Source organism: Lissotriton helveticus, chromosome 2_1, assembly GCF_964261635.1.
Source record: "Lissotriton helveticus chromosome 2_1, aLisHel1.1, whole genome shotgun sequence".
NCBI classification, from domain to species: domain Eukaryota; kingdom Metazoa; phylum Chordata; class Amphibia; order Caudata; family Salamandridae; genus Lissotriton; species Lissotriton helveticus.
In genome coordinates this window covers 235,446,441-235,471,639 of record NC_136059.1, presented here as the reverse complement: position 1 = coordinate 235,471,639, position 25,199 = coordinate 235,446,441, and positions in this window count along the sequence as shown.

Below are 25,199 nucleotides of genomic sequence, written 5' to 3'. Positions count from 1 at the left end.
TTTCTTTTCTTTTTCTTGATATTTTCTTATTTTCTCAAAAGCTTTTTCACTTTGTTTTTTCTTCTTCTACTTACCCTTTTTCTTTTATTCTCTTTTGCATCCTGCCAATTGATCTTCTTGTTTGCTTTAGGTTCGCCTATCTGCATCAAGCATTAAGCTTAAAATATGAAATGATTATAAATATTGTAATTTTTATGAGCACATAGTGACTTTAATGAATGATAATTTTTTAGGGTAGCACAAGAGCACTTTATTCACTTAGAATGGTACTAGACTGGTTGATAACAATATCAATATATAAGCCCAATTGGGCTTAATCATGTTTAGTTCGAAAACATCTAATTGAACAAATCAGCATTAACAATGGATTGTAGCTTATATTAATGTTAACAATCACCTAAATAGACAAAGGCAGCTGAAAAATGCATTTTCCTGATATCATGAGTTTGGAATGGGTAAAATGCATGAAGTGACATGATATGATAATAAGAAAGCATATTTTAACATTTTATGCATTGCAGTTATTTTTATATAACTTTACATATGTATTCAATTATATGTGATTTTATATTTTGGTATACTGTTTTTACCATATTTCTTATCGATTTATTGCCAATTTTGCACACACATTAATGCATTATACGCAAAGTATATTTTTCTCTGTATATTATCCAAATGTTGTCACGCGTGCAAGAAATAAACACGTTAAAAAAGTAACAAGACCTCGCTAGGGTGTCATGTGATCAAGGCCGTCTCAGGCCGAAACACATCGTGGCAGTCATGGTGGTTTGAAGGCAACAAAAAGCAAATAAAAATACCACTGAGCACCAATTTTGGGTTCACATCCGTTCTGCCCCGTGGAAGGGTAATTGACAAGACACGGTGTTTTGTTGATGTATATATTTATTTTTTGGCAATGCAACATGGGCTATTGGTAATGCCAATAGAAAAATTATGTGCAAATATGAATTATTACCTGCTGCTATTTTAAAATGAAGATTCCAATTAAATACGTTTTTATTGGTTTTATCTTTTATTGCTAGCAAAACTGTTGTATATATTCAGTTTTTAATCACAACAATTGTTCTTAACTATGGATCTTTATTTAATTATTTATAAAGATGTACAATTGTTTTGATTATTGCCTTCAGTCTAGATTGTGTATAATAATGATCTGACATTTGAGGGTTGAGATTCACACGGTAGAGATGATTTGAGTCCAGCCCGAGGAATATATTATATGTATTTTGCACATAGGGAGACCTAACCATTTGCACTTTAATTAACACTAGGTATGCAGCATGTTGCAAAGGTATTTGAAATTAACCTTAGCAAGTCTGTTTATCTTGTCCATGCTGAGAAAACATGCACTGTCACTTTAAATTGGTGGATTGTACCTGGTAGTGTGTCATGTGATCAAGGTCCCATGAGGATCGAAATGCATAATGGCGGCGGTGCTGGGATGACAATAAACACAGAATAAGCACTGAAAAACTGGGTTTGCTTCATCTTTTTCCCGGAAGTTGTGAAGTGCAGAGACGAGTACGTGGAATATATATATATATATGTATATATATATATATATATATATATATTCACTGAAAAAAACATAGGTTATAGACCATATATAGTTAGGGATTAGCATTTAAAAAACCTTATTTTACTCACACAAAACCATTGAAATTCCATATATAGTTAGTTGCACTAACTATATATCGCGCACCCGCAATCCACTGCTGATGATGTCACATATTACATCATTCATGACATGGTCAGTGACATCACTGATGACATCACTGATGACATCTCAAATGACATCACTGATGACATCATCCAGTGACTGTGTGTTTCTGTAAAGTTTAAATATGTTTTACATATAAGGTTTTTTAAATGCTAATTCCTAACTATATATGGTCTCTAACCTATGGTTTTTTCAGTGAATTTCAATGGTTTTTTAATAGCAAATATCATAAGCTGTCGAATGTCAAGTACGTGGTAAGTAAAAACATTTTCGTGTTTATGCACACTGATCTGCTTTGAATGCTGCCCCCCCCTCCCCCTCATTTCTATTAGGAGTACTCTCTCTTTGCAGATAGTGAAGGGTAGGTAACGCAGGCCTTTGCCCCCGTTGTAATCCGTCGTGCCTGCTTCTCTCTCCATTTGATTGATTGTTATCCAAGCATTTACTGTTTTAGAATTGGTTCTCTTTGGTTCATTCTCTATTTACAAACAAGCACAGAGTCGCAATACTCTGTTTAGTCTTTGCAGATAGCGAAAAATCGTGTAAAAAAAACAAAAGGAATCGAGCAAAATCAGTAGGCCACTAATGGGATCTCTTTTTGACCTCGCTAAAATAGAAACATTAGGAACAACCCCTCATGACAAACACGAAACTATTGAGATGAACTGAACTCCACACCATGATGGCTGCAATACAGCTCGGCTCCGCCACCCACCCCGCCCAAAATAATGATAAACTCTATGCAAATATTACAAATATATACAACACACCAGCAAAGTAACAGGGTAAAACATTTTATTAAACAACTATTTACATAACTATTTTATACTTTTTGTTGCCCGATCCGGCTAGCTCAATCGATCGAGCATGAAACTCATGCACTCTGATGGTTCAAAGTTTTGAGGAGTGCTTGTAACACTGTCTGAAGCCTATTTGCACTTGCTTCAGCTTCACTATTCTCAAAGTAAAGTGGGGGCTGATTGAGGACGTGACTGCATTTGTGAACAATGTAATGCGGTGCCACCCTGAACCGCTTGACGGAGGCCCCCGAGGGACGGTGTGATGGCGCGGACTCGGAGGGGGCGCTTGGCTCCGGCTCCCTCCCCAAGTCGTGTTCTCCTGGTGTAGCCTGAGATCGCCCCCGACATAGGTGGCCGGCTCCCGGGATCAAGCGGAACTTTTTGCCTTTTGGTAACTCTTCCATTCTTGACCTTGTCCCACAATCCGTTTCACCTAAAGACATGCTGTAGTGGGGCGGCCCTTTACCATTTCAGTTGCCATTCCACCCGCTTTTGCTACACTGTGCCTCTTCTGCTATTCAGCTGTTTACCGCCCGCTCTTTCGACTACAGCGTCTCGCTCACCATGTAGTTGAGTTGCTCCCGCTCTTGCGGTGCAGCGATAGCCGGCTGCCACAGTACTCTCAAAATGGCGGCCGGCTCTTCAGATTTGGGCGTGGTCCACTAAAATTGCCCTGCGACACCTTGGAACTCGGACGCTTGTCTGCTAGAGATGGGGCTCCATTCTCGAAAGCGTCCCCTCAGCCTTGAAGATTCTACAAAAGTCTTGGGGGCCCCCGACTCCCGCAGGCTTCTGGTGGGGAGCGGCTAGCATTATTGCTCATCGAATGGCCACGACGGAGCTACGAAATGGTGGTGCTCTCATGCTAACGCCAGCTTCAGTCTGAAACATCCAGAAACACTGTAGACTACCAATTCGATCAGTTCCGGTAGCGCCCCAACGTGACCCGGTAGAGAAGAACTAGCCCTCCCCTCTTTCACTGATGGTTCTTGTTGCCTGTCCCTTCTGTTGTCATTTAACAGAACTATTTAGCCTGCTGAAAGGGGTTGTGTTCCGACCGCTGGTTGGTGGAGACATTTTGACTATATTCTGGACCTGCGTTGTCGCGTAATGCGTCATATGACGCGCCACGTTAGCGCATCCGGAAGTGATCCGGGGCGCGACGCGCAGTGCGTAACGTAAGCATAACAGGTCATGTGACTTGTTAATAAAACTTTTCATTGGTTCATTTTACTTTTCTTATTCTAATGATGAAAGGCTTGGTCATATGATCTAAAAATTACGCTTTTTATTACTTTCGAACATTATTTTTTCTTAAATATATGTTATAATGTTCCAGGCTAATGTACTTTCCCGGAAAATTTACAACTGTCCTGCAAGTAAAATATATTCCTTTTTCGAGAAAAAGAGCGTTTCTTCGTCCCATGACGGAGCCGTTGAGCAAAAGAGGGTCGGCCTGCTGTCTTAGTCGCCGATACGCCTGAATATGAGATTCTTATCGATCACTTTATGTTGCAGGAGTAGAAAACACAACAGCCCTTGACCATTTATCTTTACTGCGTTCCTGCGTATTATACCTTTTACCCTTCATGTAATTGGTCTGCTTTATTTCACTTGCCTTTTACTGATTCTAAAACAGTGACTATTATTAAAAACTTTACCAATGTATATACTACTACCATGTTTTCTTTTAAAAACCTTTATTGTGAAAATGTCATTATACAAATACGGGCCTATAACCACGTGGGCCGGCCACGGAGCAAACTGTAATCGTATATGATGAGTAGACATTTACACTGTAGAGGAACGTAACGGGCGGGCCATTAGGTTGCAAGAACTAAAGTGTCTAACAGTTGCGGAATCGGTGGACGTACATTTTATAATTAAAATACGACAGGGCCAGTTACAATAAAATTATCTAGATATACATTTGCGGGCAAGTACCATGGGTGACGTTAATTCGAACTTTCAATAGTACAGTAATCAATAACACATCAGAACTTAATATCAATAGGGATATCGAAATATTCAATCTATTCTCGTCCCCGCCCGCCATGTGCTTCAAAACTGCATACGTATCTCGTGATATCAAGGTTGTGCAACCAGTACACAACAAGGAGTTACGACTCCCATTTATTCCGGCGCCATTTTGGGCGAGGACGGGCAGGTCCAGGATATAGTCAAAATGTCTCTACCAACCATCGACTATGATGATGTTCATATGCTGTATTTATTAGAGTAACACTCATCTGTCCACATGAAATTAATTTGCCACAATCTAAACATGTCGTTTTAATCTTTCCAAAGTTCTTCTAAATATTTGGGACCGTTTCCCTTGCCTCTGATGCTGTCAGTGCCACTTCTTTGATGAATGTACTGGCAGGTCGGGGGTTCTCCTCCAAATCTCTCTTTTATGCAGCACTATAATTAATCGGTGCCACCTCTCCATATGACGATGCATGGTATAGTTACCATAACTATATTTTTTTTCGGTTCCTCTGGAGAGTACATCGTGGCAGATGAAGCGTGTAACGTACCGGGCATTTACCTTTTTTTGCATGTAGAGGAAAGGAAAAAAAATTCGAGCGTCCGAGTTCTAAGGTGTCCCAGGGCCATTTTAGTGGACCAGGCCCAAATCCAAAGAACAGGCTGCCATTTTGAGAGTCCTCTTGCAGCCGCCTGTCGCTGTAGCATCAAGAGCGGCCGAAACTCAGCTGAATGGCAACTGAAACGGTAAAGGGGCTCCCCACTACAGCAGACGAGCCTCCACCTAGGAAGGCCCGTTCACGCGGCCTCCCCCCCCCCCCTTCGGGCACCCCACGCCGTTATTCGGAGCAGGATTGTACGATGGCCACACCAGTACGGCAACTTGCTAGACACCACCTCGGTGCCTACTGAATCTCAGCGCCTTGTGGTGTCTTCTATTCAGAAAACATTGTTGTGCTGCCTTCGACCTATTCGCCGCAAGTGCGCACGCAACTCAGCTGCACAGCTTGCTAGACACCACCTCGGTGCTAACCGAATCTCAGCGCCTTGTGGTGTCTTCTATTCCAAAAATATTGTTGCGCTGCCTTTGGCCCCATTCGCACATCGGTCCGCTACTGACGCCATCTCACAGGCCAACGGGGTGCCCCACGCCGACTTTCAGCATTGTAGGATGGCCACACCAGTGCGGCAACTTGCTAGACACCACCTCGGTGCCATCCGGATCTTGGCATCTCAGCGCCTTGTGGTGTCTTCTATTCAGAAAATATTGTTGCGCTGCCTTTGGCCCCATTCGCACATCGGTCCGCTACTGCCGCCATCTCACAGGCCAACGGGGCGCCCCACGCCGACTTTCAGCATTGTAGGATGGCCACACCAGTGCGACAACTTGCTAGACACCACCTCGGTGCCATCCGAATCTTGGCATCTCAGCGCCTTGTGGTGTCTTCTATTCCGAAAATATTGTTGCGCTGCCTTTGGCCCCATTCGCACATCGGTCCGCTACTGACGCCATCTCACAGGCCAACGGGGCGCCCCACGCCGACTTTCAGCATTGTAGGATGGCCACACCAGTGCGGCAACTTGCTAGACACCACCTCGGTGCCATCCGGATCTTGGCATCTCAGCGCCTTGTGGTGTCTTCTATTCAGAAAATATTGTTGCGCTGCCTTTGGCCCCATTCGCACATCGGTTCGCTACTGCCGCCATCTCACAGGCCAACGGGGCGCCCCACGCCGACTTTCAGCATTGTAGGATGGCCACACCAGTGCGACAACTTGCTGGACACCACCTCGGTGCCATCCGGATCTTGGCACGTTGTGCTGCCTTCGGCCTATTCGCACATCGGTCCGCTACTGACGCCGCCTCACGTGCCAACGGATTTTCTACGCTTTTTATACCCTATGCCGCATAACAGGTCATGTGACTTGTTTAAAAAACTTTTCATTGGTTCATTTTACTTTTGGTTTCCTAATGATGGAAGGCTTGATCATATGACCTAAAAATAACACTTTTCATTGGATGAAAACTATTTTTTTTTCCCAAACGATGAAAGCCCCACCTTGTTTCTGGATGTTTCAGACTGAAGCTGGCGTCAGCATGAAAGCACCACCATCTCGTGGCTCCGTCGTGGTCATTCCGCGAGCAATCATGGCAGCCGCTCCCCACCGGAAGCCTGCAGGAGTCGGGGGCCCCCAAGACTTTTGTAGAATCCTCAAGGCGGAGGGGACGCTTTCGAGAATGGGGTCCAAGACCTAGCAGACAAGCGTCCGATTTCCAAGGTGTCCCAGGGCCATTTCAGTGGACCAGGCCCAAAAAGGAAAGAGCCTGCCGCCATTTTGAGAGTCCTGTGACAGCCGCCTATCGCTGCACCGCAAGAGTGGGCGCAACTCAGCTGAATTGCGGATTTTGACACAGTGGACCAAAAGCGGACGGAATGGCAACTGAAACGGTAAAGGGGCGCCCCACTACAGCAGACGAGGCTCCACCTGGGGAGGCCCGTTCACGCCGCCTCCCCCCCCCTTCGGGGCGCCCCACGCCGTTATTCGGAGGGCGGCAACTCAGCTGAATTGCGGATTTTGACACAGTGGACCAAAAGCGGACGGAATGGCAACTGAAACGGTAAAGGGGCGCCCCACTACAGCAGACGAGGCTCCACCTGGGGAGGCCCGTTCACGCCGCCTCCCCCCCCCCCCCGGGGCGCCCCACGCCGTTATTCGGAGGGCGGCAACTTACTGGACATCACCTTGGTGCCATCGTTCTGCTGCCTTGGAACTATTCGCACAACAGACCGCTACTGATGACCCACCCCCCGCGACGCCCCACGCCGGATACCGAAATCAGTGCGGCACCCAGGCAACATCACCTGGGTGCCGTCCAGAAATCTGGACGTTGTGCTGCCTTGGGACTATTCGCACAACCGACCGCTACTTCCTTCTTTTTCCCTAAAATTTTTTAAATGTTTTTACTGTTTTTGTTTTGTTGTATATATTTATAAGTTATTAAAGTTTTATAATCCTACTACTTTGTTGGAGTGCTATATATTTTTAATGTGACACATAATTGTAAAATCTTTGATGTACAAAGAGTCATCCCTGGAATCTTCCGCTTCAGGCTCGGTCCCCTCCCCAATCACAATACAGGATGGTTTTCAGATAGTAGGAACGCGTGTGGTGTGACGGATCTCATCGGGTGTGGGCCTTGATCTACTATAACTCCTTTGAAGAGGGGTGATTCTTTACAGCTGGGGCAATAAACTACATCTGCAGGGCTAGCTGATAGCCTGGGACCGGCCTGGACAATCGGACACAGAGGAAGAGGAGTGTCAGGGGGTGCGGTAGTGAATAGGGCGAAAGGGAGGTGTCGGGCGGGCACAGGGTGTGATTCTCAGGGAAGAGCAGCGCAGATGGGGGGAGGTTTATTGCCCATGCATAAGACAGAGAGCGGGGGTGACCAGTGCCTGGGGGAGATGCTTGCAAGGGTGGGGAGCCATGCTAAGGATCGACAGCGTGCAGAGAGTGGGTCTGGTCAAGTCATCTAAAATGGCTGCCGTGCACGACAAAAGTGTGGCATTTGAAAAAAGGCAAGCTGGCGCAGACAATGTTTTTCAACACTTCCTGATTTCCTTCGAATCGAACGTTAACAGACGTTGGGGCATATTACCAAAGTTAAGCGATATTTATCCCTAACGATGCTTAGCAACGAATTTTTTACCGCTAAGCATCGTCAGAAATTATCGCAGATAAACCTTGCTATTATCAAGGTTTATCGCAAATGCGATAAAAAACGGCCGCAATGCATTAATATCGCTGAAAAGTCAGCGATATTCATGCATTACCGAGCTAATGCTCTTAGCCATGTTATCCACCTCCCATTGGATAACATGGCTAAGAACTGCTCAGGTCAGGTGTTACTTTTTGGAGATATTCGCGCTTAGCGCGAATATCTCCAAAAGTTGGTAATAGGAGATAGCGATGTTAGCGACTGTTTCCAGTCGCTAACATCTTGGCATGCACACTTTGCATGTCATTAGTGATAAATATCACTGACATGAAAAGTGGGGCCCAAGATGGTCGCTATCTCCTACTAGCGGTCGCTAACTGGTGTTAGCGACAGCTAGGTAATACGGAGATAATTTTATCTCCGCTTTCTTGGCTTTTAAAGCCAAAAAAGCGGAGATAAACCCCCTTGATAATATGCCCCGTTATCTCTCCCACACTACCGGTCCCCCTGGGCTTAAACGCCGAGATGGTAGGGACTGCATCCCGTGAAGATAGGCCGAGACGTCACTCAGCAGAAAAAAAAGTTAAAAAAAAGTCTATAAACATACAATAAGTTAAAAGTCAATCATTCTTCATTCCTTGTAGTACGCTCCCCAGTCCGCTTCCCGTTACGCTAACCGGGCGCACCCCACCAAAAAAACGATTTTTTAAAAAAAATTTTTGCCCCGCGGAGCCCTTTTAAAGCCTCCACATCAAACCTATGGGGTCAGGGAGGATCTACTATGCCCCCTTATGGTCATTTGCCCCTTCGCTTTGGCCTCCTCTTGTCTCTCGATCCTACCGAGAGACAAGATGGCGGCCGCTACGGACTGTTTGGAATGTTTACAGACGCCGGAGAACCAATCAGCTTCGCTTCACAAAGCTCCGTAACGCGAAAAGTACGCGAAGTGGAGCGCTGCCCGTTCCGCTGTTACAGATATATATTTTTTTTTTAACGTTAATTTCTCAAAATCCACTGGAGCACATATATTGAGACCTAGCAAAGGCACATCGGGCTACCAGTCCCTACAATTTTGCCAAGTTTCGTGCAAATCCATTCAGCCGTTCGATTATTATTATTTTTATATTTTTTTGCCCCGCGGGGCCCTTTTAAAACCTCCACATCAAACCTAGGGGGTCAGGGAGGATCTACTATGCCCCCTTATGGTCATTTTCCCCTTCGCTTTGGCCTCCTCTTGTCTCTCGATCCTACAGAGAGACAAGATGGCGGCCGCTACGGACTGGTTGGAATGTTTACAGACGCCGGAGAACCAATCAGCTTCGCTTCACAAAGCTCCATAACGCGAAAAGTACGCGAACTGGAGCGCTGCCCGGTCCGCTGTTACAGATATATATCTTTTTTTGAACGTTAATTTCTCAAAATCCACTGGAGCACATATATTGAGACCTAGCAAAGGCACATCGGGCTACCAGTCCCTACAATTTTGCCAAGTTTCGTGCAAATCCATTCAGCCGTTCGGGCTAAAAGTGAGGCCAACCGCCCTATGGAAAACTCAATGTTAAAAACACGTTTTGGGACCCCCCTTTTTTCTCGGCCCCCCCTTGACGGAACCCCCCCAAATTTTCAGGGGCTGCTCAGAAGCAAATTGTTCCATTTTCCTGAAAATTTCAGCCAATTCCGTCCACAAACGCCAAAGTTATTAGACATAGAATTTTCAAAAATCCCATAGAGAAAAAATCCTAACTATATATACCTACTGGCGACCGCCAGTAGGTAATATAGCAATCTACCTTGAAGACTGAGTGGATGTATAAGTGTGTGAATGGAGGATTTAGTACCAATGTGATTGACTGTCTAAGTGAGGAATTTTAAGTGTCTCACTAAATATATGGGATAGTGAATAAACTGTATGAATACCCGTATCACTCTATCTCTTGTTGTGTAAACTACTACATACGTTGGTTACTACCTATGTGAAAGTCTACATTAGTTATTAATTGGTTAAATGAGTATTTGTATGGGATAGTGAATGAAGGTGTGTGTGGTTGGGTGGGACATGTGCGACTGTGGAAAGATGTGTAAATAGTTGATTTAGTAAGTATATGAGGTTAAGACTGTATGTGGAAACAGTTGTTTGGGTGAGTGAATCTCTTTATGGGTGTGGTGATGAGTAAATATATTTTTCAATATGTCCAACAAACTAAAAATATAAAAGGCAGTGTATCTGACAGTTATTGTATATAAATAAGTATACATAATACTCAGTGATTGTATGAGTGGTGTATGGATAACTGTATACTTGTAATACTGATTTTATAACACACTAAGTATGAGGTACTATCTAGAAGAATAAAGTGGTGTTTGTATAAGTGTATAGCTAAGTAAATGTAAGTATGATCAATTGTTTGCATAAGTGAGTAGGATGTCTGCATAAAGGAATAGGATATGTGCTGGTGTGTAATGTTGATGTAGGTATATAAGTATATGTAATAGTGTTCTATTATCTTTGTTAGCATGTATGAGTGAATCTATAGGTAAGTGTTTAGATTTGTGTGTAGATTTAGGAATCACTGAGTGGGTTTTTAGAAACTTGTACTGGTGTGTCAATGTTTCAAATATGGTACTTCATATTTTATAATGTGTGTTAAAAGATTATGCTACTCAATGATTAGGTGTATCAGCTTGTCACATGGATGATGTCATCAGTGATGTAATTTGAGATGTCATTAGTGATGTCATCAGTGATGTCACTGACCATTTAATGAATGATGTAATATGTGACATCATCAGCAGTTGATTGCGGGCGCGCGAGTTGTAGTTAGTACAACTAACTATAACAGGGTAATTTCAATGGTTTTATACGAGTGAAATGTGTAGCTAACTATAACACCCTTAAAACCTATGGGGCAGATTTACAAGTCCCTTGTGCCTCATTTACGCTGCTGTTGCGTCACTTTTGTGACGCAGCGGCGGCGCAAATCCTGCTCCATGGTGCAGGGGTACTTCCATCGTGACGCATCTGGGAGATGCGTCACGTTGTAATGCCCTGCGCCACAAGTAGGCGTTCCTATGCAGGGGGGGCGTTCCGGCGCAGGAACGCCTCCTAAAAGTGGCTGAGTGAAATCTACAAGATTTCACTCAGTCACTTTTAGGCCCATGCTGCGTCAAAACCCTGCGCCTTACTGAAGCAGGCGTAAGGATTGACGCAGCATTAACTAGATAGGTCCCCCAGAGCATTGCTGGAGCTGCGTCGCGCTTGCGACGCAACTCCAGCAATGCGTCACTTTTATGGCTCAGATGCGTCACACATCTGTGCCGTTTTTGCACAATGGTGCGCCGCATTGTAAATGCGGCGCATCCATGATGGCGGAGCTGTGGGGCACAATAACTGGCGCATCCCTGCTGATTTGCAGGGATGCGCCAGTTATTGTAAATATGCCCCTATGTTTTTTTCAGTGAATTGTCCAGGATATAGTCAAAATGTCTCTACCAACCATCGACTATGATGATGTTCATATGCTGTATTTATTAGAGTAACACTCATCTGTCCACATGAAATTAATTTGCCACAATCTAAAAATGTCGTTTTAATCTTTCCAAAGTTCTTCTAAATATTTGGGACCGTTTCCCTTGCCTCTGATGCTGTCAGTGCCACTTCTTTGATGAATGTACTGGCAGGTCGGGGGTTCTCCTCCAAATCTCTCTTTTATGCAGCACTATAATTAATCGGTGCCACCTCTCCATATGACGATGCATGGTATAGTTACCATAACTATATATTTTTTCGGTTCCTCTGGAGAGTACATCGTGGCAGATGAAGCGTGTAACGTACCGGGCATTTACCTTTTTTTGCATGTAGAGGAAAGGAAAATAAATTCGAGCGTCCGAGTTCTAAGGTGTCCCAGGGCCATTTTAGTGGACCAGGCCCAAATCCAAAGAACAGGCCGCCATTTTGAGAGTCCTCTTGCAGCCGCCTGTCGCTGTAGCATCAAGAGCGGCCGAAACTCAGCTGAATGGCAACTGAAACGTTAAAGGGGCGCCCCACTACAGCAGACGAGCCTCCACCTAGGAAGGCCCGTTCACGCCGCCTCCCCCCCCCCCCTTCGGGCACCCCACGCCGTTATTCGGAGCAGGATTGTACGATGGCCACACCAGTACGGCAACTTGCTAGACACCACCTCGGTGCCTACCGAATCTCAGCGCCTTGTGGTGTCTTCTATTCAGAAAACATTGTTGTGCTGCCTTCGACCTATTCGCTGCAAGTGCGCACGCAACTCAGCTGCATAGCTTGCTAGACACCACCTCGGTGCTAACCGAATCTCAGCGCCTTGTGGTGTCTTCTATTCCAAAAATATTGTTGCGCTGCCTTTGGCCCCATTCGCACATCGGTCCGCTACTGACGCCATCTCACAGGCCAACGGGGCGCCCCACGCCGACTTTCAGCATTGTAGGATGGCCACACCAGTGCGGCAACTTGCTAGACACCACCTCGGTGCCATCCGGATTTTGGCATCTCAGCGCCTTGTGGTGTCTTCTATTCAGAAAATATTGTTGCGCTGCCTTTGGCCCCATTCGCACATCGGTCCGCTACTGCCGCCATCTCACAGGCCAATGGGGCGCCCCACGCTGACTTTCAGCATTGTAGGATGGCCACACCAGTGCGACAACTTGCTGGACACCACCTCGGTGCCATCCGGATCTTGGCGCGTTGTGCTGCCTTCGGCCAATTCGCACATCGGTCCGCTACTGACGCCGCCTCACGTGCCAACGGATTTTCTACGCTTTTTATACCCTATGCCGCATAACAGGTCATGTGACTTGTTTAAAAAACTTTTCATTGGTTCATTTTACTTTTGGTTTCCTAATGATGGAAGGCTTGATCATATGACCTAAAAATAACACTTTTCATTGGATGAAAACTATTTTTTTTTCCCAAACGATGAAAGCCCCACCTTGTTTCTGGATGTTTCAGACTGAAGCTGGCGTCAGCATGAAAGCACCACCATCTCGTGGCTCCGTCGTGGTCATTCCGCGAGCAATCATGGCAGCCGCTCCCCACCGGAAGCCTGCAGGAGTCGGGGGCCCCCAAGACTTTTGTAGAATCCTCAAGGCGGAGGGGACGCTTTCGAGAATGGGGTCCAAGACCTAGCAGACAAGCGTCCGATTTCCAAGGTGTCCCAGGGCCATTTCAGTGGACCAGGCCCAAAAAGGAAAGAGCCTGCAGCCATTTTGAGAGTCCTGTGACAGCCGCCTATCGCTGCACTGCAAGAGTGGGCGCAACTCAGCTGAATTGCGGATTATGACACAGTGGACCAAAAGCGGACGGAATGGCAACTGAAACGGTAAAGGGGCGCCCCACTACAGCAGACGAGGCTCCACCTGGGGAGGCCCGTTCACGCCGCCTCCCCCCCCCTCCGGGGCGCCCCACGCCGTTATTCGGAGGGCGGCAACTCAGCTGAATTGCGGATTTTGACACAGTGGACCAAAAGCGGACGGAATGGCAACTGAAACGGTAAAGGGGCGCCCCACTACAGCAGACGAGGCTCCACCTGGGGAGGCCCGTTCACGCCGCCTCCCCCGCCCCCCGGGGCGCCCCACGCCGTTATTCGGAGGGCGGCAACTTACTGGACATCACCTTGGTGCCATCGTTCTGCTGCCTTGGAACTATTCGCACAACAGACCGCTACTGATGACCCACCCCCCGCGACGCCCCACGCCGGATACCGAAATCAGTGCGGCACCCAGGCAACATCACCTGGGTGCCGTCCAGAAATCTGGACGTTGTGCTGCCTTGGGACTATTCGCACAACCGACCGCTACTTCCTTCTTTTTCCCTAAAAATTTTTAAATGTTTTTACTGTTTTTGTTTTGTTGTATATATTTATAAGTTATTAAAGTTTTATAATCCTACTACTTTGTTGGAGTGCTATATATTTTTAATGTGACACATAATTGTAAAAACTTTGATGTACAAAGAGTCATCCCTGGAATCTTCCGCTTCAGGCTCGGTCCCCTCCCCAATCACAATACAGGATGGTTTTCAGATAGTAGGAACGCGTGTGGTGTGACGGATCTCATCGGGTGTGGGCCTTGATCTACTATAACTCCTTTGAAGAGGGGTGATTCTTTACAGCTGGGGCCATAAACTACATCTGCAGGGCTAGCTGATAGCCTGGGACCGGCCTGGACAATCGGACACAGAGGAAGAGGAGTGTCAGGGGGTGCGGTAGTGAATAGGGCGAAAGGGAGGTGTCGGGCGAGCACAGGGTGTGATTCTCAGGGAAGAGCAGCGCAGATGGGGGGAGGTTTATTGCCCATGCATAAGACAGAGAGCGGGGGTGACCAGTGCCTGGGGGAGATGCTTGCGAGGGTGGGGAGCCATGCTAAGGATCGACAGCGTGCAGAGAGTGGGTCTGGTCAAGTCATCTAAAATGGCTGCCGTGCACGACAAAAGTGTGGCATTTGAAAAAAGGCAAGATGGCGCAGACAATGTTTTTCAACACTTCCTGATTTCCTTCGAATCGAACGTTAACAGACGTTGGGGCATATTACCAAAGTTAAGCGATGTTTATCCCTAACGATGCTTAGCAACAAATTTTTTACCGCTAAGCATCGTCAGAAATTATCGCAGATAAACCTTGCTATTATCAAGGTTTATCGCAAATGCGATAAAAAATGGCCGCAATGCATTAATATCGCTTAAAAGTCAGCGATATTCATGCATTACCGAGCTAATGCTCTTAGCCATGTTATCCACCTCCCATTGGATAACATGGCTAAGAACTGCTCAGGGCAGGTGTTACTTTTTGGAGATATTCGCGCTTAGCGCGACTATCTCCAAAAGTTGGTAATAGGAGATAGCGATGTTAGCGACTGTTTCCAGTCGCTAACATCTTGGCATGCCCACTTTGCATGTCATTAGTGATAAATATCACTGACATGCAAAGTGGGGCCCAAGATGGTCGCTATCTCCTACTAGCGGTCGCTAACTGGTGTTAGCGACAGCTAGGTAATACGGAGATAATTTTATCTCCGCTTTCTTGGCTTTTAAAGCCAAAAAAGCGGAGATAAACACCCGTGATAATATGCCCCGTTATCTCTCCCACACTACCGGTCCCCCTGGGCTTAAACGCCGAGATGGTAGGGACTGCATCCCGTGAAGATAGGCCGAGACGTCACTCAGCAGAAAAAAAAGTTAAAAAAAAGTCTATAAACATACAATAAGTTAAAAGTCAATCATTCTTCATTCCTTGTAGTACGCTCCCCAGTCCGCTTCCCGTTACGCTAACCGGGCGCACCCCACCAAAAAAACGATGGTTTTTTTTTTTGCCCCGCGGAGCCCTTTTAAAGCCTCCACATCAAACCTATGGGGTCAGGGAGGATCTACCATGCCCCCTTATGGTCATTTGCCCCTTTGCTTTGGCCTCCTCTTGTCTCTCGATCCTACCGAGAGACAAGATGGCGGCCGCTACGGACTGTTTGGAATGTTTACAGACGCCGGAGAACCAATCAGCTTCGCTTCACAAAGCTCCGTAACGCGAAAAGTACGCGAACTGGAGCGCTGCCCGTTCCACTGTTACAGATATATATCTTTTTTTGAATGTTAATTTCTCAAAATCCACTGGAGCACATATATTGAGACCTAGCAAAGGCACATCGGGCTACCAGTCCCTACAATTTTGCCAAGTTTCGTGCAAATCCATTCAGCCGTTCGATTATTATTATTTTTATTTTTTTTTGCCCCGCGGGGCCCTTTTAAAACCTCCACATCAAACCTAGGGGGTCAGGGAGGATCTACTATGCCCCCTTATGGTCATTTTCCCCTTCGCTTTGGCCTCCTCTTGTCTCTCGATCCTACCGAGAGACAAGATGGCGGCCGCTACGGACTGGTTGGAATGTTTACAGACGCCGGAGAACCAATCAGCTTCGCTTCACAAAGCTCCATAACGCGAAAAGTACGCGAACTGGAGCGCTGCCCGGTCCGCTGTTACAGATATATATCTTTTTTTGAACGTTAATTTCTCAAAATCCACTGGAGCACATATATTGAGACCTAGCAAAGGCACATCGGGCTACCAGTCCCTACAATTTTGCCAAGTTTCGTGCAAATCCATTCAGCCGTTCGGGCTAAAAGTGAGGCCAACCGCCCTATAGAAAACTCAATGTTAAAAACACGTTTTGGGACCCCACGTTTTTCTCGGCCCCCCCTTGACGAAACCCCCCCAAATTTTCAGGGGCTGCTCAAAAGCAAAATGTTCCATTTTCCTGAAAATTTCAGCCAATTCCGTCCACAAACGCCAAAGTTATTAGACATAGAATTTTCAAAAATCCCATAGAGAAAAAATCCTAACTATATATACCTACTGGCGACCGCCAGTAGGTAATATATATATATATATATATATATATTCACTGAAAAAACCATAGGTTATAGACCATATATAGTTAGGAATTAGCATTTACAAAACCTTATTTTACTCACACAAAACCATTGAAATTCCATATATAGTTAGTTGCACTAACTATATATTGCGCACCCGCAATCCACTGCTGATGATGTCACATATTACATCATTCATGACATGGTCAGTGACATCACTGATGACATCACTGATGACATCTCAAATGACATCACTGATGACATCACTGATGACATCTCAAATGACATCACTGATAACATCTCAAATGACATCCCTGATGACATCACTGATGACATCTCAAATGACATCACTGATGACATCTCATTTGACATCAATGGTCACATCACTGATGATATCATTCATGTGACAATACAATGCATCTCCTCACACTTTAATATAACCTCTGTTACACCCAGTGTTAAATACAGAATATAATTTTTTAAACCATTGACACACCAATACTAGTTACTACATACGCACTCACTGATTCCTTCGTCTACACACACATTCACTCATTCACCCATACAATCATTCATACATACAATCACTCATCTTTACAACACTATCATATGCACTCATACACCTATACAGACACTCACACTCTGCCACTGATCCATGGAGTTACTCACACACCTAGTCAGTCCTGTAAAGAATCAATCACACTTCCATTTTCTAATCTATACAGTTAAACATAGAGTACCTTACATTTTCAAACATATACTAACACATACTTACTCTCTTATACAATCATTGATACAAGAACACATTGATCTGCACAGAGTCAGACATCTCCCAGCCAGCCACACACACACTCAGTCTCCCATACAAATACTTGGACAATCAATCAATAACCCATATAGTTACTCATATAGCTACTGATCAACACATGCAGCACTTTACAGAACAACAGACATAATGATGCACAAATTAAGACAGTTTAGTCACTAACCCATGCACTCAGTGAGACACATTTAATCACTTACTCATTCATAAAGTCAGTCACGCACCTACTAAATCTTTTATTTAGGCACTTCTACATCTACTCATTTTTCAATATGTAAAACATATTTAAACTTTACAGAAACACACAGTCAATGGATGATGTCATCAGTGATGTCATCAGTGATGTCATTTGAGATGTCATCAGTGATGTCATCAGTGATGTCACTGACCATGTCATGAATGATGTAATATGTGACATCATCAGCAGTGGATTGCGGGTGCGCAATATATAGTTAGTGCAACTAACTATATATGGAATTTCAATGGTTTTGTGTGAGTAAAATAAGGTTTTGTAAATGCTAATTCCTAACTATATATGGTCTATAACCTATGGTTTTTTCAGTGAATTTTCAAGGTTTTGTAAATGCTAATTCCTAACTATATATGGTCTATAACCTATGGTTTTTTCAGTGAATTTCATTGGTTTTTTAACAGCTAATATCTGTAGCTGTAAAATGTATTCTTCTTTAAATCCAAAAATATATTTTATATGTTTATTAATAACTTTTTTTTAAAATATTTTTTTTCTTCGTTCCCGCTTCGCGAATCGGGAAGCTTCCCGTTAGCTGACCTTGATGCCGCGAAATAGACCGCGAGCCGGTAAACGTTTCTTTACCGCAACTGCCGCGTTAGAAAACAACATTGTGACGCCTCCCGTCCGCATGACGTTTCGCGTTGTCGCGTGATACGTCATATGACGTGCTACGTTAGCGAACTCGTACGCTTACCGAGTCGCAAAGCACAGGTTTCTGGAAGCAAACCGGGAGGCCCTGCAAAGCGCGTAACGTAAACACAGCAGGTCATGTGACTTGGTAATAACACTTTTCATTGGTTCATTTCACTTTCGGTTTCCTAATGATGTAAGACTAGGTCATATGATCTAAAATGAACACTTTTCATTGGTTGAGAACTATTTTTTTTCCCAAATGGTGAAAATCCCTCCTTCTTTCCTCACTCTGACTTTCATCATTGTGAGAGAAAGACCCTTTGTTACCAGTGAGCAATGGCTTCTTTACTAGCTTCAGCTGGTGCTTCCCCACCACCTCCACCACATCCAAGGAAGAGTGGACCACCTGCTAAAGTTATAATTCAGCAAGAAGAGGAAGAAGAGGAACAGGACGACCTAGATAATCTCCCTATTATGGCCAGAAGATCTGTTGTACCGGAAGTAACGGGACCAGAGGGCAGGGAGATGGTGCCAAATATACAAACGAGATTTCGTGAAGTAAAACAAGTCTGTGTACATTGCAGTGGATTCATTTGCTACGGAGAAAGTAGCATCACTCTGATCAACAGAGCTATTGACAATCATGCTCATGTTTGTCCGAAACTCCCCAAACAATAAATTCTTTTTTTTTGTTTTCTTGCTCCTGTTGAGCCCTTTACAATGAATCGTTTTCGTTGCCCCCTCCGAAAAAAAAAAAATATATATAAAACTGTTCAGAAAAATTCAAAAAAAGTAAAAAAATGTTCAGAAAAATAATAAAAAAAATATAAAACAACAAAAACAATTTAAAAAAAAGTTCTTTTCAGAACTACCTCCCCGTTATTAAAAAATTGGTACAATATTTGCAACTGTGCCAACCTCTATTTCTCTTAGTTCGCTTCCCAGTTCGCTCCCCGGTACGCGAACCGGAAGCGAACCAAAAATTTTTTTTTTTTAAAAAGAACAGTAAGTATAAGGGAAGGAAACAGACAGTTATGTTAAAAGAAAGACAGCTATAGGGGAGTAAACTAGAGATACTATTACCCGTAATCCACTGCTGATGATGTCATATATTACATCATTCATGACATGCTCAGTGACATCATCAGCAGAGGATTGCGGGTAACAGTATCCCTAGTTTATTTCCTATAGCTGTGTTTCTTTTAACATAACTGTCTGTTTCCTTCCCTATACTTACTGTTCTTTTTATAAAAAAAATTTTAGATCAGTCAGAAACAGTGAAAGTAATGAAATATAAAAGACTACGTAGAATATGAGCACTGTATGCAACAACTTTGACACTTACAGAAGCCTCACCTTCTCCATGCCTCCTACACAGTTCTACATGTACATCATAAATGCAAACAGAACAGAATTAATTATACATGTTAAATGGTTTATTTTTGCTGTTCTCAGAATGTATCAAATTTCACTAAAACAGTGACTTGAAGGTATTCATCATATAACAGCGGGGAAAAAAAAACACAATCAAAATGATTGTGTTTAAAAAACCCATACAACATTACAAATCAGAATTCAGAACTCCTTAAAGTTAACTTACTTTCCATGACGGCCAAGGATGTCCTATGAACAGCTTACACTCTGTTGTGCTGTTATTACTTTCAACCCGCCACTTTCTGAAAGAAAACCTCCATCGTTTTCAAAAACATGTTACATACAATAAATGACTTCTTGCTCTCTACCACAAGATTCCACAAGGCCAAATCTTGTCAGAGCCATGTATAACTCTTGGATTTCTTGTTAGCCAATCCCGTCTTTTCGCATTTCCGCAACTTTCAGAATTAAAATGTTGAAGATCATTTACACAATCCTGGACTAGTAATATCTTCCCCTTCTTGCTCAATCATGTTCTACATTTCCTATCACACTGGTACTGCTTACTATGAAGCAGACTTACACTACCTTTATGACTAGTACAATTATTTAATTCTCTACATCACTTTTAATCACAAAGCAATGTAAAACAGTAGACAGCATTGCAGACTTACATTCCCTCTACTCCATGTTTTGATTGGCTGCTTCAATTAGCTTATAAAAAGAAATAGTTTTTCTGAACTCATTCAAAGTGCACGTATTTCTCAATAACGTCCAGTGTTATGGTAAAAAGTTATGTCTCTGTACTACACTTATCCTCAAGGCCAAATAGTGTAGGAGCCATGAGAACTTCTTGAAATTCCTCAGAGCACATCCCGAGATTCTTTCCCTAAAATTTTGGTTTTAAAAACACCAGGTAACAGTTTTTAAGGTCATATGGCAATTTTTTTTGAAAATTAAAACAGAATCATTGCAGAATGACCAGCCATTTCTACACTTTAAATAAGCTGTATAATGTCCTGATGTTATTGAAGGACCATCATGATATATAATTGCTACAGTTACAAAAGTCCTTCCTGATATTGACAACTGTGAAGCCACAAAATTTTTAATTAAAGTTGTCAATTTTGTTCCATCAGGCCTACATCGTTGGAACATTAAAATGACATACTGGCCATATGTTCGTATAAATAATGTGGACATCATTTCAGATTTACATTGCCTACACTCCATATTGTGATCAGCTGCTTTTACTAGCTTATTAAAAGAGACTGATTTACTGTCTGGCAAAGTTAAATATATAAATCTTTCTGAGTCTACACTAGTACTACTTGATACCCTACAGTTCTCGCAGTCATGCTGCCATTGATAAGAAAGCCCAAACAGGTGATCTACATCTACACCTTCAGCATGCAATACATCAAGCATATACATTAAAAACTCCTGACAATCTTGCTGACTATTTTGAGAGAATTGTGTTTGGCCTGAACATCTGTCTAACAGATTTCGAATTTCAGACACACTTTCTATGTTTGTTCTATCAGTGCTACATTTCTCTAACACAGAATTTAACAAACTGCAAAATCTTTGATCAGAATTGACCACAATCTCTTCTTTTACATTTTGTAGAGAAAACAAAACATTAACCACTACATTAGCATAGCAGTTGACACCAGAACTGTTTTCAAATTGAAAACCAACAACATCTTCAACAGAATCCTTTTTGTTTCTGCTTATAATTTCAGGTTCATCGACTTTTCGTCTTTTTGCTACAACCTCCCCAGTATTGGTCACATTTCTTCGTTTCCGGCCTACCACACGTTTCTCAAACAAAGGATACTGAGGCAAATGTGGCGCATACTCTCTTCTCAACCTATTGTATTCCTTAACACAATCTAGATCCGCACAAATGTTTGTGACATCACACTCAATCAAGTACAATCCCGATAAAGTCCTAACTCGTGACAATGCCACATATGCCATACCCTCCTTGAACACAGAACTGCCAATATTCACCAATGCACAGTCTACACTTAAACCTTGCGATTTATGGATTGTCACCGCATATGCCAAGCAAACAGGAAACTGCTTACGACGAACATATAAGTCTTTTACAAGCAAAAATCTAGCAGAACAACGAGCAATTAGCTGTACTTCCTCAATGCCATCAAATTTAATTTTTAAAAATTCAATTCCATCTCTATTTCTGTATTTCACAAAATCAACAACATTACCCATTGATCCATTTACCAGACCTCTTTCAACATGTAAATTCCTTCTTAAAATTATACGGCAGTTCAAGCACACATTCAGAGTCTTTTCAAAACCCGCAGTTTTAGATATACTCTTCTCTAATGAATCCAATTTTGTTTTCAGATTCTCAGACAAAATAATTGTTGATCCCATATGCTCTACTCTGTCAATAGCTTCCAATTTCACAATCTCTTGCTTTTCTAAATGCAACATTTTGTTGTTGAATTTGGCACATTCTGCAAGAGTTGGCATCAAACATATTCCAGATTTTTTCTCAGTAACTTTCTGAAAAATATTCTCAGGCACAACATCTTCGTCTGGATATAAATTTGTCAGTAATCGTGCATGTAAAGCTTCTTTCCCATGCTCGGTCACTTTTCCAATTCTAACATCTTGTAGAATAGTCTTGTAAACTTCATCCTTTGCCTGACGCATATTTTCATGCAGTTCAGCATAATTGAAGTTTAACCATATATTGACGTTGCCAATACTCCCTAAGCACTTCCTGGTATCTTCATGCGTGAGCATTTTGAACACAGGTTGCCCTTTCACTGGTGTCAGCTGCAGAAGATCTCCGAAAACAATGATGTGTTTGCCACCAAATAACACATCATACTCTGTTTTGAGAACTTCTTGCATTCTCAAATGCACAAAGGCAAGCATGACATTGGAAACCATGCTTACTTCGTCAATGATAAGAAGTTTCATTTTCCTCAAGACTCTTGAAACTTCAAAACAAGCATCTCCAGATAGCTTGTGATATTCTAATTTGTTGTCATGCTCCACTGGCAGCATCAGTAAACGATGTAAAGTAATCCCTTTAATGTTATGTGCTGCCAGTCCAGTTGGAGCGGTGACAACACAAGACAGCGATGACTCTGTCCTTTCCTGCAAATAACATGAAATTGCTTTAATAAGGAAACTTTTTCCAGTTCCCGCTTCTCCACTCACGTACAGTCGGACAGGCTTCAACGACGTACATGAGCACTCTTTCTTGTCATGACTTAATCCATGATCAATTTGCATGGTAAGTTCGTCATATATTTTCCTCTGCTCAACGTTGAGTTGTCTTTCCAACTCTTCTAAGTTAACCGCATCCTCCTGAGCATGTGCCATGGCTCTTTCCACTTCATTCATAGCAGTGGCAGCTTCATTTTCGATAAGAGGTCCTCCTAGTGGATCCTGACTCAATGAAGCAGAACTCTGACTGTCCTGAGAACTGTCTCTGGCAATCTCGGCTGCAATCGTTGCTTCCTGCTCAATTTCCACATTCAACATTTCTACATATTTGGGAAAAGCAGGACATTCTATGGTCTCCTTGGCAGCATTGAATGAGTCTTCGTAACAAAGGAAATCTCCAAGCAGTTCCTCTTCTGCACGCCAAGGCTTAAAAAGTTGCAAAAGTGCTAAATAGAAAAACTCCTTTTTTTCACGAGATTCGCCACTCAATTTTCGATGGTTTATCAAGTGGCATTTTCTTTGCTTGACCAGACATCCCTCACTTCCTATTACAGCATACACTCCTTTCTCAGTATCTTCTTTGATGTTCCTCTTGAATATGTAATTTTGCAGAACCTCATACAGACAAACATTCTCGAGGTGACTGCTTCGATTTGGATAATATGTATCCAACATGTTGCTCTTCAAAATGTCGGTACTGTTTGGCTCCTTTTCCGCCAAATACTCAATTTCCCGCACAGGTTTCAGAACTCGATTACGCGTTGCAGCAAGACCAACACTCGCCCAAACGATACTCCTGGACTTGGCATAGAGACTTGCTGAAGACAACCGGTCAGAACATTCGTAAGCTCCGATTTCTCGATGCGACAACATCTTCAGACTGAAACTGTACAACTTCTTGCTGAGGCTCTTTTCATGGGAAATGTCCTCCCACATATCCTTCAATTCTGTCTTCTCTTTTTTGGTGATGTAAGATGTCACATACCGAGCCACAGCCATACAGTTATCAGCCACAAACTGTATATCCATGTTAGCATTCCACATGGACAAAATCACCGGGTTGTAGTCGTTGATGTACTTAGACTCTTCGTTCCTCTTCAAATTGTATGTGTTTTTAGGTGATTTCTTCATCACATTATGTCGCAGCGAAGACATCAAACTGTTCACTCTTCCTTTAGAAATCACCGATCGTGGAAAGCCGAAACGACATTTGGTGTAGAACTTGTCTTTGTTCCGGAATTTACGACGACAGTACTTTCCACATCGATGGCTTTGGAAACGTAGAACTTTTTCTCTTAGGCTTTTTTTCTCCTTTGCGTTTGGAACAGCACACGTAGAATACTGTTCTATGAAACTCATCACTGAGTCGTCTGCATCCGTTCAAAATTTAGGTGCATCCTTGATCCACAGCAACATATGTATATGAGGAGCACCTCTTGCTTGGTACTCCTTCCTCCAGAAGAAATCCAACACCTCTCCAAGAGGTGGATTCTTCTTATTCATGATGAAAGACATCATACCTTCAAATCTATGATTGAAGTACCTACATACATTGACTGGATCCAAAGAGCACAGTTCTCCGGGTGTCTTGAATTCAATGTTTTCTACGTTAGCATTTGCCTCTCGTAGAAATTCAAGTAAGTCTTCCCAGCCATACTCAGCACAGCTCAAAGTGAGGAACCATGTGGGAGTTCCTAAGTTCCTCAGCATACATTTTAAATCACCATGACGACGGTACCAGTACTCATTAGTACCACGCTGACACGCCATGAGATTAATCAGGTGAGAATCCAAAATACTGTCTTGGACATTGACTTTATCCATAAAGTCACTTGCCGAGATGTTTTGCATGTGTATACCACTTTTCAAGATGTGGTTCACTGCATATGACAGTCCAGACAGATCGCTTTCAAACAGGAGATGAAACAAATAAGGAATGCATTGTCGAAACCTAGGATCTCCTGCATACAATCGCAAAGTCCGGTATTCAGAAGCAGGAATTTGATGAGGTCGCTCATCATATCTTCCTCCCTGACCTGTTGGAAAAAGCTGTGGGAAACACCGAGCTTCCAAACTTTCCTCCCAAACACTAATGGGACTCCCTTTCGCTTGTTTCATTTGAAACAACTCAATAGCATTCCCCATGACTTCCTTGGAATGCAAAGGATGAACACTATAATGTTCATATATTTCTTCACTAGTACAGGGTTCTACTTTCTCAATTTGACCAGCACACAAATCGCTATCCTCTTCCTCACTTACTTCCTCTTCTGCAA